We start from the raw sequence: 15,057 nt of genomic DNA, 5'->3' as shown, positions 1-15,057 counted from the left end.
ATAAATTTTATATCTCAGAGTCATTTTCAGATAGAGCGCCCTCAGTATGTTCCTAGGTTTCCCTCACCACTTGTTCACAGTTAAGCAAATATTTTTCAAATACTTTTGAGAGACGGGGTAATAGTGAAATGGATCTGTAATTATTAAGATTATATTTGTCACCAGACTTGTGAATTGGTATCACCACATCATGTTTTAGGGCTGAGGGAAATACATTTTGACATATGCACAAATCAAATATAAAGACAAGTGGTTTAGAAATAGCTTCGATAATAAGTTTCAGGGTATTTGTTGTAATACTACCAATACCAGGAGCAACATTATTTTTTAAACTATGTACAATATTAACGATTTCACATTGGTTTACAGGAAACATAAACATAGATGATAAACTTTTATTATGAATAAGCTTGTGGTGATGAGTATTAAATACTTTCTTTTTTATATTAGATGTGATGTCATGACCTACGTTAGTAAAATAATCGTTAAATTCGTTTGCAATAGTTTTCTTATTTTCAATTTTATTCCATTTCGACTTATAATTGTCTTTAAATTAGTATTTGTATTACATTGGGTGTCAGTAGCTTCGTTTATGGTTTGCCAAAATTGCTGTGGATTATTTTTATTTTTGCAAAATTTTTCAGAATAATATTTGATACTCCGATTTCTTATTACATTAGTGAGAATATTTTTATTTTTTCTGTAATAATTTAATAAAACAATGTTTTATGGGTCACATTTAACTTGCTTAGCAAACTTATCTCTAGATCGTATTGATTTAACAATACCTGTGGTAATCCAAGGTTCTATATTTTTGTACTTACTTGAGAATTTGAGAGGGACATGATTAGAATATTTGCAAATAAGATTACGAAGTGTTTTATAAAACTTATCGAAACATGTATCTGAGTCTTCATTGTAGAATATAGATTCCCGAGTCACATAATTAATATGAGATAGGCTTTTATGGTTTTTAATTACTTATAATTGTTCTAAGGTTCAGTGGCTTATCTGCTAATATTTCTGTTACTGATTGACAAAAATGCAAAAGTCATTGAATCCTCTAGAATCAAAACCCACTAAAGACCATTTTGTTCAGAACTTAGTTATGTCCACATTTTGCTTGCTAAGAATGAATTCTAATGAAGATGGAAGAAATGAGAGTGGGATTGATTATTTGTTGTGACGTTGGTAGATGGAGACTTGCTGGTGTTGACTGAACACAAAGACCGGTAGACAATGCGTGTGCATTGTGTGCGACTGAAATGATGACGAAAGGGTGTATGTTATATCATACATATTTAGTCTCAAGTAATTGATATTAATCGTTGTTATTAAATGTTATTAAATTTTAATTCATGCATAATGAAAAAAATATATATTATATTATATTTTCTTAAAAAAGAAGTCTAATGAATTAACTTATATAGTTTGAATTGAAAAAGCCAATAAATTTAAAGCAAATGGTTTGTTAAAAGTCACTGTTAGGTTGAAAATTCCCTGTTTGCCATCAGTTATTGTCAAAATCCTTTAATTTGTGAAAGTGGATATAGGGGATTTTGAATCTATAGGATTCAATTATAATGAGCTGTTATTGCACTTGCGTAAACTCTAGGTATAAAATTTAAGTTATTTCCAGTTTTTAGGAAAATGTGGTCAAAACATGAATTGGATGATGGACGAGTAACGGAATTTAAGTATTTCTATATACTTGCATGATATTTAAATACATGTTGCCAAAATTATCCAAGCTCTTTTCTAAAATTTTTATGTTTATGTCACCCAGAATAACATTGTTTTTTATAACTTTGTATATTGACAAGAAGCTTTTAAAAATAGTGTTGCAATGGGATATGTCAATATCACTTAAAAGAAACTACAATGTTTTCCTTAAAATTTACAACTATACCATCCATTTATTATACTTATTACTGTCAACAAATTTTTTATAACCATTAATATCATAGCCAGAGTCATGATCAAGCCAGGTTTCAGTTATAACTATAATATCAAAGCAAAAGAAAAATATATTAAGTAAAACACAGAGTTTGGAAAAATTCTTGTTGATGCTACGAATGTTTAAGTGAAATATTTTAAGATCTGATAGCATATTGGTAATATACTCTTTGCAGTGAAGTAAACGGTTAGAAACCATTGTGTTATTATTATTATTATTGTTATTATTACTATTATTATTATTATTATTATTATTATTATTAAATTTGCACTGATGGATTTCATTTAATATAGTATTACTAGCCATTTTTAAGTCAATTATGTTGTATAATTAAACATGAGTACCGACACAATACTATTTACAAATTAATTACATCGTCAACATTAGTGATTTTACTCACTGGACAGCCATAATCTTTTCTTGCAAATATTTTACCGTCTCTTGTCCAGACAAATTTATAATTCTTCAGACGTGCTGCATCCCTTGTCTTGGTCACTGCTGTCAGTTGGTCGCCTGCTGTGATGCTTCCTGTTGGAAGTTCCCTGTTGACTTTTTCTGTCGCAAACCCTGGAAAACTGTCATCTTTTGTGGCCTCATTTCTGAACTGCTGGAGCCATTCATCACGACTTCTCCTCTTTGTGAAGTAGATGACCTGGCCTGGATGGTATACGATATGCTACGCTTACATTATGTTGCACCAATTCACTACCGCCCATGACTTCCGATATTTGGTCAATGACTTCACAAGTTGATTGTTCATCGATCTCCGGAACTTTGAATAGAATTAATTGTCTCTGTGTGTTCACTGTTGCAGATCACTCACTTGCCATTTGAGATGGTCATTCTCTTGCACTAGCCTCTTCATCTCCTCAGTTGAGTTCATGTCTTGTGTGCGCCAATTCCTCTCTAAGACTGTCGAACTTGGAAGACATGAATTCAACTGATTTTCTTAATTCATTCACCTCCATCTTCACTGAAGATTTAAGATCCTCAAACATAAGTTAGTTAGAGGGTGAAAATAATCTGATTGTCCTGATCCTTCCCACTTCCTCCTTCACAGTTAGCACCCATGTTTCTTTCCATTGTTAAGACTAGTAACTCGCACCACAGAGCACACAAAAACCCGACTGTACTCTCCGCGCTTCTGAACTGAACTGTGATGATTAGATGTTTGATGTATGGTATAATTGATGGATGTAGGTTTCTATTAAATATTGTAGAAAAATTTAGATTTTTTAATTTTAATGTTCAGATCAAGGAAGTTAATAGTAACTATTATTTGAATGGTTTCAGCTATATGAATGTTCATGTAAAGATTTTCCATGTCCAAGAAAATCATTTTATCATGTTTATTGACTTTTAACATACCTAACTGTTGAATAAGTTGTTGAGAATTCAGAAGTGTATATTTATATTCTGTTGGAAGTGTGTGTGTGTTTTTTTAAATCGTAACAGGAGTTTATTAATTTTGTGATTAGATGTATTGTGTCCTCTGGTTATTGCTTTAATGTGTTCCTTGTATCGAGTTTGGAATGATATGCCTCTCTGTCCAATGTAGAAACTGTCGCAACTATTGCATGTGAGTTTGTATACACCTGTGTGGTTGTATGTATTTGTTTGTGTTGTTTGTGTGTTGAGATGTCTTTGTAGTGTGTTTTCTATTCTGTATGCTATGTTGTATTTGTGTTTTCTGAATGAGGATGCGATCTTGAATGTGTTTTTCTTTTCGTATGTTAGTATGATGTATTTCTTGTGTTTGTGTTTGTTTTGTGTGTTTGTTGAGTTTTTGTTTTGTCTTCCTTATGATGTTGTATATTATGTTTGGGTTGTATCCATTTTCTTGTGCTATGTATTATCGAAGCTATTTCAAAACGACTTGCCTTTATATTTAATTTGTGCACATCTCAAAATGTATTTCCCTCAGCCCTAAAACATGATGTGGTGATACCAATTCACAAGTCTGGTGACAAATATAATCTTAATAATTATAGACCCATTTCACTGTTACCCAATCTCTCTAAAGTATTTGAAAAATGTATAAAAACACGGTTAATACAATTTTTAGAAAAAAAAAATACTAATTGATGATCAATTTGGTTTCAGAAAAAAATTGTGCACTGATGATGGTATTATGACAGTTACTATAAAAATAATTCAACAATTAGATGTAGGAAATAAATGTCTAGGAATTTCTCTAGATTTACAAGAAGTTTTCAATGCAGTCTATCATAATATACTTTTGAATAAAATAGATTGATTGGGAATTAATGGATTAGCTTTAAAATTATGTAAATCTTACTTAAGTAACAGAACTCAATCAATGATCACCTTAGTGAATCACGTAACATTTGTATAGGTGTATCTCAGAGGACGATTTTAGATCTTGTTTTGTTTTTAATATATATCAACGATTTACTTAAAATTGACATTTAGAAATATTCTGGTACTCTGTAATCTTATGCTGATGAGACTGTGGTTATATTTAGCAGTTCGAGTTGGAATGAAACTTATCAAAACTCTAACAGTGGTATTAACATTATTGAAGAATGGCTGGATGCTCACTTACTTTCTTTGAACGTTTCTAAAAAAAATTAAGAATATTTTCATTAACATCACATTCCCTTGAACAACTAAAAATAAATAATAATAGAAGTATAACAATACACGATAGTGACGTACCTACTTGCTCATGTAACGCTTTGAATATATCCTCACAAGTTAAATATTCAGGTATCATTATTGACCAACATTTAAAATGGGGCAAGCATATCTCATTTCTGTGTATCAGATTGCGTAAAACAATCCACAAATTTTCCATTCTATGTTCTTATTTACCTATTTATGTTGTGTGTACTGTGTACGTAGGTCTGTTTCAATCAATAATTCAGTAGGTATGGTAGGCCTATATTAGGTTGGGGAGGAATGGAAAAATCGACTATTCACCCTTTAAATTTGCTTCTAAAAAGTGAATTATCAAAATTTCTCTATATAAACCTTTTGATCACACAACGAAATTAATTTTTCAGAAATTTGGTGCATCAAATCTAGAACAAGTTCATAAAGAAATATTGTTCATTTACTTCCATAAAAATAACAATAAATTTAAATTTAATCCTCATGAATAGCGTACGAGACAAAACTACAGTTTCTTTCTTAACACACCCAAATGTCACACAACTGCTGGATTAAAACACAGCAGAAATTTTTTACCCAGAATATATAATACATTAATTAGGGCTTACCCTGAACTAAGTACATTAAACACACTTAGATTTAGGAAACAAATTAGATTAATTATTTAATTGTTTTGCCTTTCCTTAAGCCATATGAATTTAAAATTGTAATCTAATACTCATATACTTTGTATTTTGTATATTTGTATATGTCATTACATGGTCTGTATTTTACTAGATATTAATATTATTGTGCTGAATTAACACTCTTCAATTTTATATAAGTAGACTGAACTATGCCCAGGCACGAGCTTCTGCACTTTCGGGTTGCAATGCCTAAATGTAGTGTAAACCTTGTGTATTAAATAAATAAATGAGAATAAAAATCCATATTCCCACAATATTTGTAAATTCAGGTTTTTAGTCGATCATTTAATAAACACACCTCTTAATAAACAAGCCTACTCAACAGAATACAAACACATAATACAATTAGTTATTGAGAATGGTTTTAATAAGAAAAGATTCAGAACTTTATCCACAACAGAATTACAACTTTACAACCTATAGAATCCAATAAAGTCAAAACCTGGTACTTTATAACCTATATAGGGAAAATTAATAATCAAATATCTGCCTTTTCAAGAAAGAAAATATAAACATTACTTATAAACTCAACAATATATTAAACATTATAATCACAAATAAAATCAGGAACACTAACAAACATTTACATAATGGAGTTTATCACTTATATTGTACCGGTACTAACTGCAATATGAAATACATCGGCCAAAGAAAAAGGAATTTTCATACCAGATACAAGAAACATAAATCCAATTTCATTAACAATAGAAATAAATAAAAATTTGCCACTCAATTAACACAGGTCATGGACTTAATGGTATTCACAACACATTGCAAATCTTAAAAACAGTAAATGATCCATATTTAATTAATATAGCTGAGGAATACTTCATAGCCAGGAATTATAATGAAAACATACAATTGCTAAATGAAGAAATTCCTAATTTCCAAAATCCCCTATATCGCATTACCATATAACCATTTATAGAGCAGTTTTGTGTGGCTTCTCGATAAAACTTCCCTCTCCCTTCCTACTCACATTCCACACAGCGAACACGATATATATATAGTATGGGGGGGCAAAGGCTAATTGGGATTTCCTGGTGTCTGATCGGGTCAAAAACCCTGATGGAACTGATATTTAACCCTTGTGGAGAATTTCGGTGAAGTCTGGAGGGCCTAATTAGTCAAATCCACTCTCCTCACCTTCACGCTGGGGCCCCCTGGGATCTTTTAAGATGCGAAAGAGAGAGTGGTATGCGGATAGCAATGGGAGGCTACCGCATATATATAAATCCCAAGAAGATAGTTTATAATACGATAAAAATGCCATGATGAGTCTTTCCCTGGTAAAAAATTCCGGACGTAAACTATCCCCCCAATCGGATGTCCGGGTGGGGGATACTGGGGAAGGACATGTCATGACGAAATCCAACGGAGAGAAGAAAAGAAGATGGACAAGATGGACAAGAAGATGGACAAGATGGACAAGAAGACCGACTTCAACGTGGTATGTGAAGACTGCGCCTGTACCTGCTGGACATGATACAACTGGAAAGCCGGCAAAGCCGATGAAGGTACACGCTGCCCCCCAGAGCACGAGCAGCGACTACTTGTTTGAGCCGAGCAGCCAGTACACCGAGTTTGAGCAGGAGATCTGGGAAGAGGGGTGCAATCGTCTGAAATTACTGGAGTGTTATCTTTTTTTCTTCCAATTCTATGACGAGACAGAGTTGAAGGAAGCCACGGATGACTATCGAAATATCCCCATCCTGGCGGCCACACCATCCATGCCAAAACTCATGGCAGCTCGAATGCCAGCACCTTCATTGGAACACCAACCAGCAGAAGAAGAAGCTGAGGAACGAAAAACGAAGATTGGCTGCTGGTCCTTTTTAAGAAATGTATTTCGTAGACTTCGTCTTTTTAGGCGGTTCTCGAAAGCCAGGCCAGCTCCCATACCACCCATGCCACCTCCCATACCACTCATGCCAGCTTCCATAACACCCATGCCAGCTGTCGCACCACTCCCACGAATTATCTTCACAACATTCTATCTACATCCCAAAAATTCTCCCATGCCAGATCCCAGGCCAACTGGCCACCTTTATATCATGCCAGATCGTACTCCACCTCCCGTGCCGGATCGCCTGCAATATCCCGTGTCAGATCCCATGCCAGGCCCAATGCCAAAACGCATCTCAGCTCATATACCAGATCCCATTGCCAGCTCCCATTCCAGATCCCATGCCATTGCTCCCATGCGAGCTCCATTTGCCATATCTCCTGTCTGCGCTCCCATGGTAGATCCCAATCCAGATTCCTTGCCAGCTCCCAAACCAGATCCCATATTATTTCCCATTCAAGCTGCTACTGCTAGATCCCACGCTAGCTCCCATGTCACCGATGCTAGTTCGCATGACAGCGTCCATGCCAGATCCCTTACAAGGTCTCATGCGAGCTCCCATGCGAAATCCCTTGCCAGATGCAATGCAGGCACACCCGTGCCAGCTCCCATGTCAGATTCCTTGCCAGCTCCCATGCCAGATTCCTTGCAATCTCCTATGAAAGATCCCATGCAAGTTCTGATTTCTGTCTCTCTTGCCAGTGATCCCAAGGTAGATCCCTTATCAGCTCACACGTCAGATCCCATACAAGGACCCATTGCCAGTTCCCATGCCAGCGATCCCATGGCAGTTCCCATGGCAGCTCCCATCCGAGATGCCATACCAGCTTCAATTGCCAGCTCCCATCCCAGATTCCTTACAAGTAGCCATACCAGCGTTCCCATGCGAGCTCCCATTGCCATATTCCTTGCCTGCGCTCCCTTGTTAGATCCCATTCCAAATTCCTTGCCAGGTCCCATACCAATTACAGTATCTATTGTCTGCGCTCCCATGCCAGATTCCTTGCCAGTTCCCAAACCAGATCTCATATTAGCTCCCATTCATGCCACTACTGCTAGATCCCATGCTAGCTCCCATGTCTTCGATGCTAGTTCGCATGACAGCTTTCATGCCAGATCCCTTACAAGGTCTCATGCGGGCTCCCATGCGAAATCCCTTGCCAGGTGCCATGCCAGCACACCCGTGCCAGATCCCATGTCAGATTCCTTGCCAGCTCCAATGCCAGATTCCTTCCAATCTCTTATGCGAGATCACATTCAAGTTCTGATTTCCGTCTCTCTTGCCAGTGATCCCAAGGTAGAAACCTTATCAGCTAACACGACGGATCCCATAATAGGTCCCATTGCCAGATCCCACGACATCGATCCCATGGCAGTTCCCATGCCTGATCCCATGCCACGTCCCATTACCCGCTCCCATACCAGATATATTGCGGGGCCTCATGCCAGATCACTTTCAAAGTCTCATGCCAGCGATTCCATGTCAGCTACCATGCTAGATCACTTGTCAGCTCCCATTGCCAGCTTCCATGCCAGATTCCACGTTAGATCGCATGCTAGATCGCATGCCAGATCCCTTCCCAGATGCCATGCCAGCGATCCGATGCGAACTCCCATGGCAGCTCCCATCCGAGATGCCATACCAGTTTCCATTGCCAGCTCCCATGCTAGCTCCCATCCCAGATCCCTTAAGAAATCCCATACCAGCGGTCCCATGCGAGGTCCGATTGCGATATTCCTTGCCTGCGGTCCCATGCTAGATCCCATTCCAGATTCCTTGTCAGGTCCCGTACAAATTGCCATATCTCTTATCTTCTCTGCCATGCCAGATTCCTTGCGAGCTCCCAAACCAAATCTCATATTAGCTCCCATTGAAGCTGCTACTGCCAGATCCCATGCTATCTCCCATGTCACCGATGCTAGTTCGCATGACAGCTTCCATGGCAGATCCCTTACAAGATCACATGCGAGCTCCCATGCGACGTCCCTTGCCAGATGCAATGCCAGCACACCTGTGCCAGCTCCCATGTCAGATTCCTTGCCAGCTCCAATGACAGATTCCTTGCAATCTCCTATGCGAAATCCCATGCAAGTTCTCATTTCCGTCTCTCTTGCCAGTGATCCCAGGGTAGAACCATTATCAGCTTCCATGTCAGATCCCATACAATCTCCCATAGCCAGTTCCAATGCCAGCGATACCATGGCAGTTCCCATGCCTGATTCCATGCCATGTCCCATTACCCGCTCCCATGCCAGATATATTGCGAGGCCCCATGCCAGATCCCTTGCAAGGTCAAATGCGAGCTCTCATGCCAGGGATTCCATGGCAGCTACCATGCTAGGACCCATTGCCAGCTTCCATGCCATATCCCATATTAGATCGCATGCCAGAACCCATGCTAAATCGCATGCCAGAAGCAATGCCAGCGATCCTATGCGAACTCCCATGGCAGCTCCCATCCGAGATGCCATACCAGCTTCCATTGCCACCTCCGATGCCAGCTCCCATCCCAGATCCCTTACAAGATCCCATACCAGCGGTCCATTGCGAGATCCTATTGCCATATCCCTTTCCTGCGCTCCCATGCTAGCTCCCATTCCAGATTACTTGTCAGGTCCCATATCAAATACTATTTCCTGTTGCCATGCGAGATCCCATGCCAGCGCAGGAATGCTATATCTCATATTAGCTCCCTTGCCAGGTTCCTTGTTAAATCCCACGCTAGCTCCCATTGCTAGGTCCTATGCCATATCCCTTACAAGGTTTCATGCGAAATCCCTTTGCAGATGCCATGCCAGCATACGCGTGCCAGCTCCCGTGTCAGATTCCTTGCCAGCTCCCGTGCCAGATTCCTTGCAATCTCCTCTGCGAGATCCCATGCAAGCTCTCATTTCCGGCTCTCTTGCCAGTGATCTCATGGTAGACCCCTTATCAGCTCCCACGTCAGATCCCATTCCAGTTCCCATTGCCAGTTCCCATACCTTATCCGATGCCAGCGATCCCATGGCAGTTCCCATGCCTGATTCCATGCCACGTCCCATTACCCGCTCATATGGCAGATCTATTGCGAGGCTCCATGCCAGATCCCGTGCAAGGTCTCATGCGAGCTCTCATGCCAGCGATTCCAAATCACCTACCATGCTAGATCCCATGTCAGCTCCCATTGCCAGCTTCCATGATAGATCCCATGTTAGATCGCATGCCAGATCCCATGCTAGGTCGCATGACAGAACCCTTGCCAGATGCCGTGCCAGCGATCCCATGCGAACTCCCATGGCAGCTCCCATCCGAGATGCCATACCAGCTTCCATTGCCAGTTCCCATACCTGCCCCCATTCCATATCCCTTGCAAAACCCCTTACCAACGCTCCCATGCGAGTTCTCATTGCCATATCCCTTGAATGCGCTCCCATGCTAGAACCCATTCAGCATTCCTTGCCAGGTCCCATACCAGATCCCACTGCCAGCTCCCATGCGAGATCCCATGCCAGCGCTGAAATGCAACATCTCATATCAGCTACCATGCCAGTTTCCTTGTTAAATCCAATGCTAGCTCTCATTGCTAGATCCTATGCCATATCCCTTACAAGGTTTCATGCCAAATCCCTTTGCAGATGCCTTGCCAGCACACTCGTGCCAGCTCCCATGTTGGATTCCTTGGCAGCTCCCATTCCAGATTCCTTGCAATCTCCCACGCCAGATCCCATGCAAGCTCTCATTTCCGGCTCTCTTGCCAGTGATCCCATGGTAGATCCCTTATCAGCTCCCACGTCAGATCCCATACCAGCTCCCATTGCCAATTCCCATGCCTTAACCCATGCCATCGATTCCATGGCAGTTCCCATGCCTGATTCCATCCCACATCCGATTAGCCGCTCCCAATCCAGATTTATTGCGAGGCCCCATGCCAGATCCCTTGCAAGGTCTCATGCGAGCTCTCATGCCAGCGATTCCATGTCAACTACCATGCTAGATCCCATGTCAGCTCCCATTGCCAGCTTCCATGCCAGATCCCATGTTAGATCGCATGCCAGATCCCATGCTAGATCGAATGCCAGATCCGTTGCCAGATGTCATGCCAGCGATCCCATGCGAACTCCCATGATAGCTTCTATCCAAGATGCCATACCAGCTTCCATTGCCAGTTCCCAATACTAGCACCCATGCAAGATTCCTTGCAAGATCCCGTGCCAGTGCGCCCGTGCAAGCTCCCATTGCCATATTTTTCGCTTCCGCTCCTATGCTAGATCCCATTCCAGATTCATTGCCAGATCCCGTACCATATCCTATTTGCAGCTCCCATGCTAGCGCTGCCATGCTAGATCCCATATTAGCTCCCATGCCAGTTTCCTTCTTAGCTCCAATGCCAACACCCATTGCCAGCTCCCATGCGAGACCCCATGCCAGCGCTGCAATGCTATATCTCATATTATCTCCCATGCCAGTTTCCTTCTTAAATCCCATGCTAGCTCCCATTGCTAGATCCTATGCCATATCCCTTACTAGGTTTCATGCGAAATCTTTTGCAGATGCCATGCCAGCACACCCGTGCCAGCTCCCATGTCAGATTCCTTGCCAGGTCCCATGCCAGATTCCTTGCAATCTCCCATGTGAGATTCCATGCAAGCTCTCATTTCCGGCTCTCTTGCCAGTGATCCCTTGGTAGATCCCTTATCAGCTCCCACGTCAGATCCCATACCAGCTGCCATTGCCAGTTCCCATACCTTATCCCATGGCAGTTCCCATGCCTGATTCCATGCCACGTCCCATTACCCGCTCCTATGCCAGATATATTGCGAGGCCCCAAACCAGAACCTGTGCAATGTCTCACGCCAGCGATTCCATGTCATCTGCCATGCTAGATCCCATGCCAGATCCATTGCTACCAGCAGCAGAAGAAGAAGAAGAAGAAGAAGATGAAGAAGAAGGAGATGAAGAAGAAGAAGATGGGGAAAGTATAACGAAGGCTGGCTGCTGGTCCTTTTTACGACATGTATTTTCTGGATTTCGCCTTTTTATTCGAAAGTAGATACAGTATAAATTTTATATCTCAGAGTCATTTTCAGATAGAGCGCCCTCAGTATGTTCCTAGGTTTCTCTCACCACTTGTTCACAGTTAAGCAAATATTTTTCTAATACTTTTGAGAGACGGGGTAATAGTTAAATGGGTCTGTAATTATTAAGATTATATTTGTCACCAGACTTGTGAATTGGTATCACCACATCATGTTTTAGGGCTGAGGGAAATACATTTTGACATATGCACAAATCAAATATAAAAGCATGTGGTTTAGAAATAGCTTCGATAATAAGTTTCAGGGTATTTGTTGTAATACTACCAATACCAGGAGCAACATTATTTTTTAAACTATGTACAATATTAACGATTTCACATTGGTTTACAGGAAACATAAACATAGATGATAAACTTTTATTATGAATAAGCTTGTGGTGATGAGTATTAAATACTTTCTTTTTTATATTAGATGTGATGTCATGACCTACGTTTGTAAAATAATCGTTAAATTCGTTTGCAATAGTTTTCTTATTTTCAATTTTATTCCATTTCGACTTATAATTGTCTTTAAATTAGTATTTATATTACATTGGGTGTCAGTAGCTTCGTTTATGGTTTGCCAAAATTGCTGTGGATAATTTTTATTTTTGCAAAATTTTTCAGAATAATATTTGATACTCCGATTTCTTATTACATTAGTGAGAATATTTTTATTTTTTCTGTAATAATTTAATAAAACAATGTTTTATGGGTCACATTTAACTTGCTTAGCAAACTTATCTCTAGATCGTATTGATTTAACAATACCTGTGGTAATCCAAGGTTCTATATTTTTGTACTTACTTGAGAATTTGAGAGGGACATGATTAGAATATTTGCAAATAAGATTACGAAGTATTTTATAAAACTTATCGAAACATGTATCTGAGTCTTCATTGTAGAATATAGATTCCCGAGTCACATAATTAATATGAGATAGGCTTTTATGGTTTATAATTACTTATAATTGTTCTAAGGTTCAGTGGCTTATCTGCTAATATTTCTGTTACTGATTGACAAAAATGCAAAAGTCATTGAATCCTCTAGAATCAAAACCCACTAAAGACCATTTTGTTCAGAACTTAGTTATGTCCACATTTTGCTTGCTAAGAATGAATTCTAATGAAGATGGAAGAAATGAGAGTGGGATTGATTATTTGTTGTGACGTTGGTAGATGGAGACTTGCTGGTGTTGACTGAACACAAAGACCGGTAGACAATGCGTGTGCATTGTGTGCGACTGAAATGATGACGAAAGGGTGTATGTTATATCATACATATTTAGTCTCAAGTAATTGATATTAATCGTTGTTATTAAATGTTATTAAATTTTAATTTATGCATAATGAAAAAAAAATATATTATATTATATTTTCTTAAAAAAGAAGTCTAATGAATTAACTTATATAGTTTGAATTGAAAAAGCCAATAAATTTAAATCAAATGGTTTGTTAAAAGTCACTGTTAGGTTGAAAATTCCCTGTGTTTGTCATCAGTTATTGTCAAAATCCTTTAATTTGTGAAAGTGGATATAGGGGATTTTGAATCTATAGGATTCAATTATAATGAGCTGTTATTGCACTTGCGTAAACTCTAGGTATAAAATTTAAGTTATTTCCAGTTTTTAGGAAAATGTGGTCAAGACATGAATTGGATGATGGACGAGTAACGGAATTTAAGTATTTCTATATACTTGCATGATATTTAAATACATGTTGCCAAAATTATCCAAGCTCTTTTCTAAAATTTTTATGTTTATGTCACCCAGAATAACATTGTTTTTTATAACTTTGTATATTGACAAGAAGCTTTTTAAAAAATAGTGTTGCAATGGGATATGTCAATATCACTTAAAACAAACTACAATGTTTTCCTTAAAATTTACAACTATACCATCCATTTATTATACTTATTACTGTCAACAAATTTTTTATAACCATTAATATCATAGCCAGAGTCATGATCAATCCAGGTTTCAGTTATAACTATAATATCAAAGCAAAAGAAAAAAATATTAAGTAAAACACAGAGTTTGGAAAAATTCTTGTTGATGCTATGAATGTTTAAGTGAAATATTTTAAGATGTGATAGCATATTGGTAATATACTCTCTGCAGTGAAGTAAACGGTTAGAAACCATTGTGTTATTATTATTATTGTTATTATTACTATTATTATTATTATTATTATTATTATTATTATTAAATTTGCACTGATGGATTTCATTTAATATAGTATTACTAGCCATTTTTAAGTCAATTATGTTGTATAATTAAACATGAGTACCGACACAATGCTATTTACAAATTAATTACATCGTCAACATTAGGGATTTTACTCACTGGACAGCCATAATCTTTTCTTGCAAATATTTTACCATCTCTTGTCCAGACAAATTTATAATTCTTCAGACGTGCTGCATCCCTTGTCTTGGTCACTGCTGTCAGTTGGTCGCCTGCTGTGATGCTTCCTGTTGGAAGTTCCCTGTTGACTTTTTCTGTCGCAAACCCTGGAAAACTGTCATCTTTTGTGGCCTCATTTCTGAACTGCTGGAGCCATTCATCACGACTTCTCCTCTTTGTGAAGTAGATGACCTGGCCTGGATGGAATACGATATGCTACGCTTACATTATGTTGCACCAATTCACTACCGCCCATGACTTCCGATATTTGGTCAATGACTTCACAAGTTGATTGTTCATCGATCTCCGGAACTTTGAATAGAATTAATTGTCTCTGTGTGTTCACTGTTGCAGATCACTCACTTGCCATTTGAGATGGTCATTCTCTTGCACTAGCCTCTTCATCTCCTCAGTTGAGTTCATGTCTTGTGTGCGCCAATTCCTCTCTAAGACTGTCGAACTTGGAAGACATGAAT

The 15,057-nt window shown here is 38.6% G+C and overlaps 1 protein-coding gene across 1 annotated transcript in view; it reads left to right on the top strand.

Annotated features, from left to right (window-relative positions):
- Window positions 1-15,057, top strand: part of LOC138696002 (uncharacterized) — a 293,309-nt gene that overhangs the window by 100,331 nt on the left and 177,921 nt on the right. The gene's annotated exons all lie outside the window — the stretch shown is intronic.

This window comes from Periplaneta americana, chromosome 3 (assembly GCF_040183065.1).
Source record: "Periplaneta americana isolate PAMFEO1 chromosome 3, P.americana_PAMFEO1_priV1, whole genome shotgun sequence".
Classification (NCBI taxonomy): Eukaryota; Metazoa; Arthropoda; class Insecta; order Blattodea; family Blattidae; genus Periplaneta; species Periplaneta americana.
The sequence above is the reverse complement of the archived record's forward strand: the minus strand, read 5'-3'. Positions and strand labels throughout refer to the sequence as shown.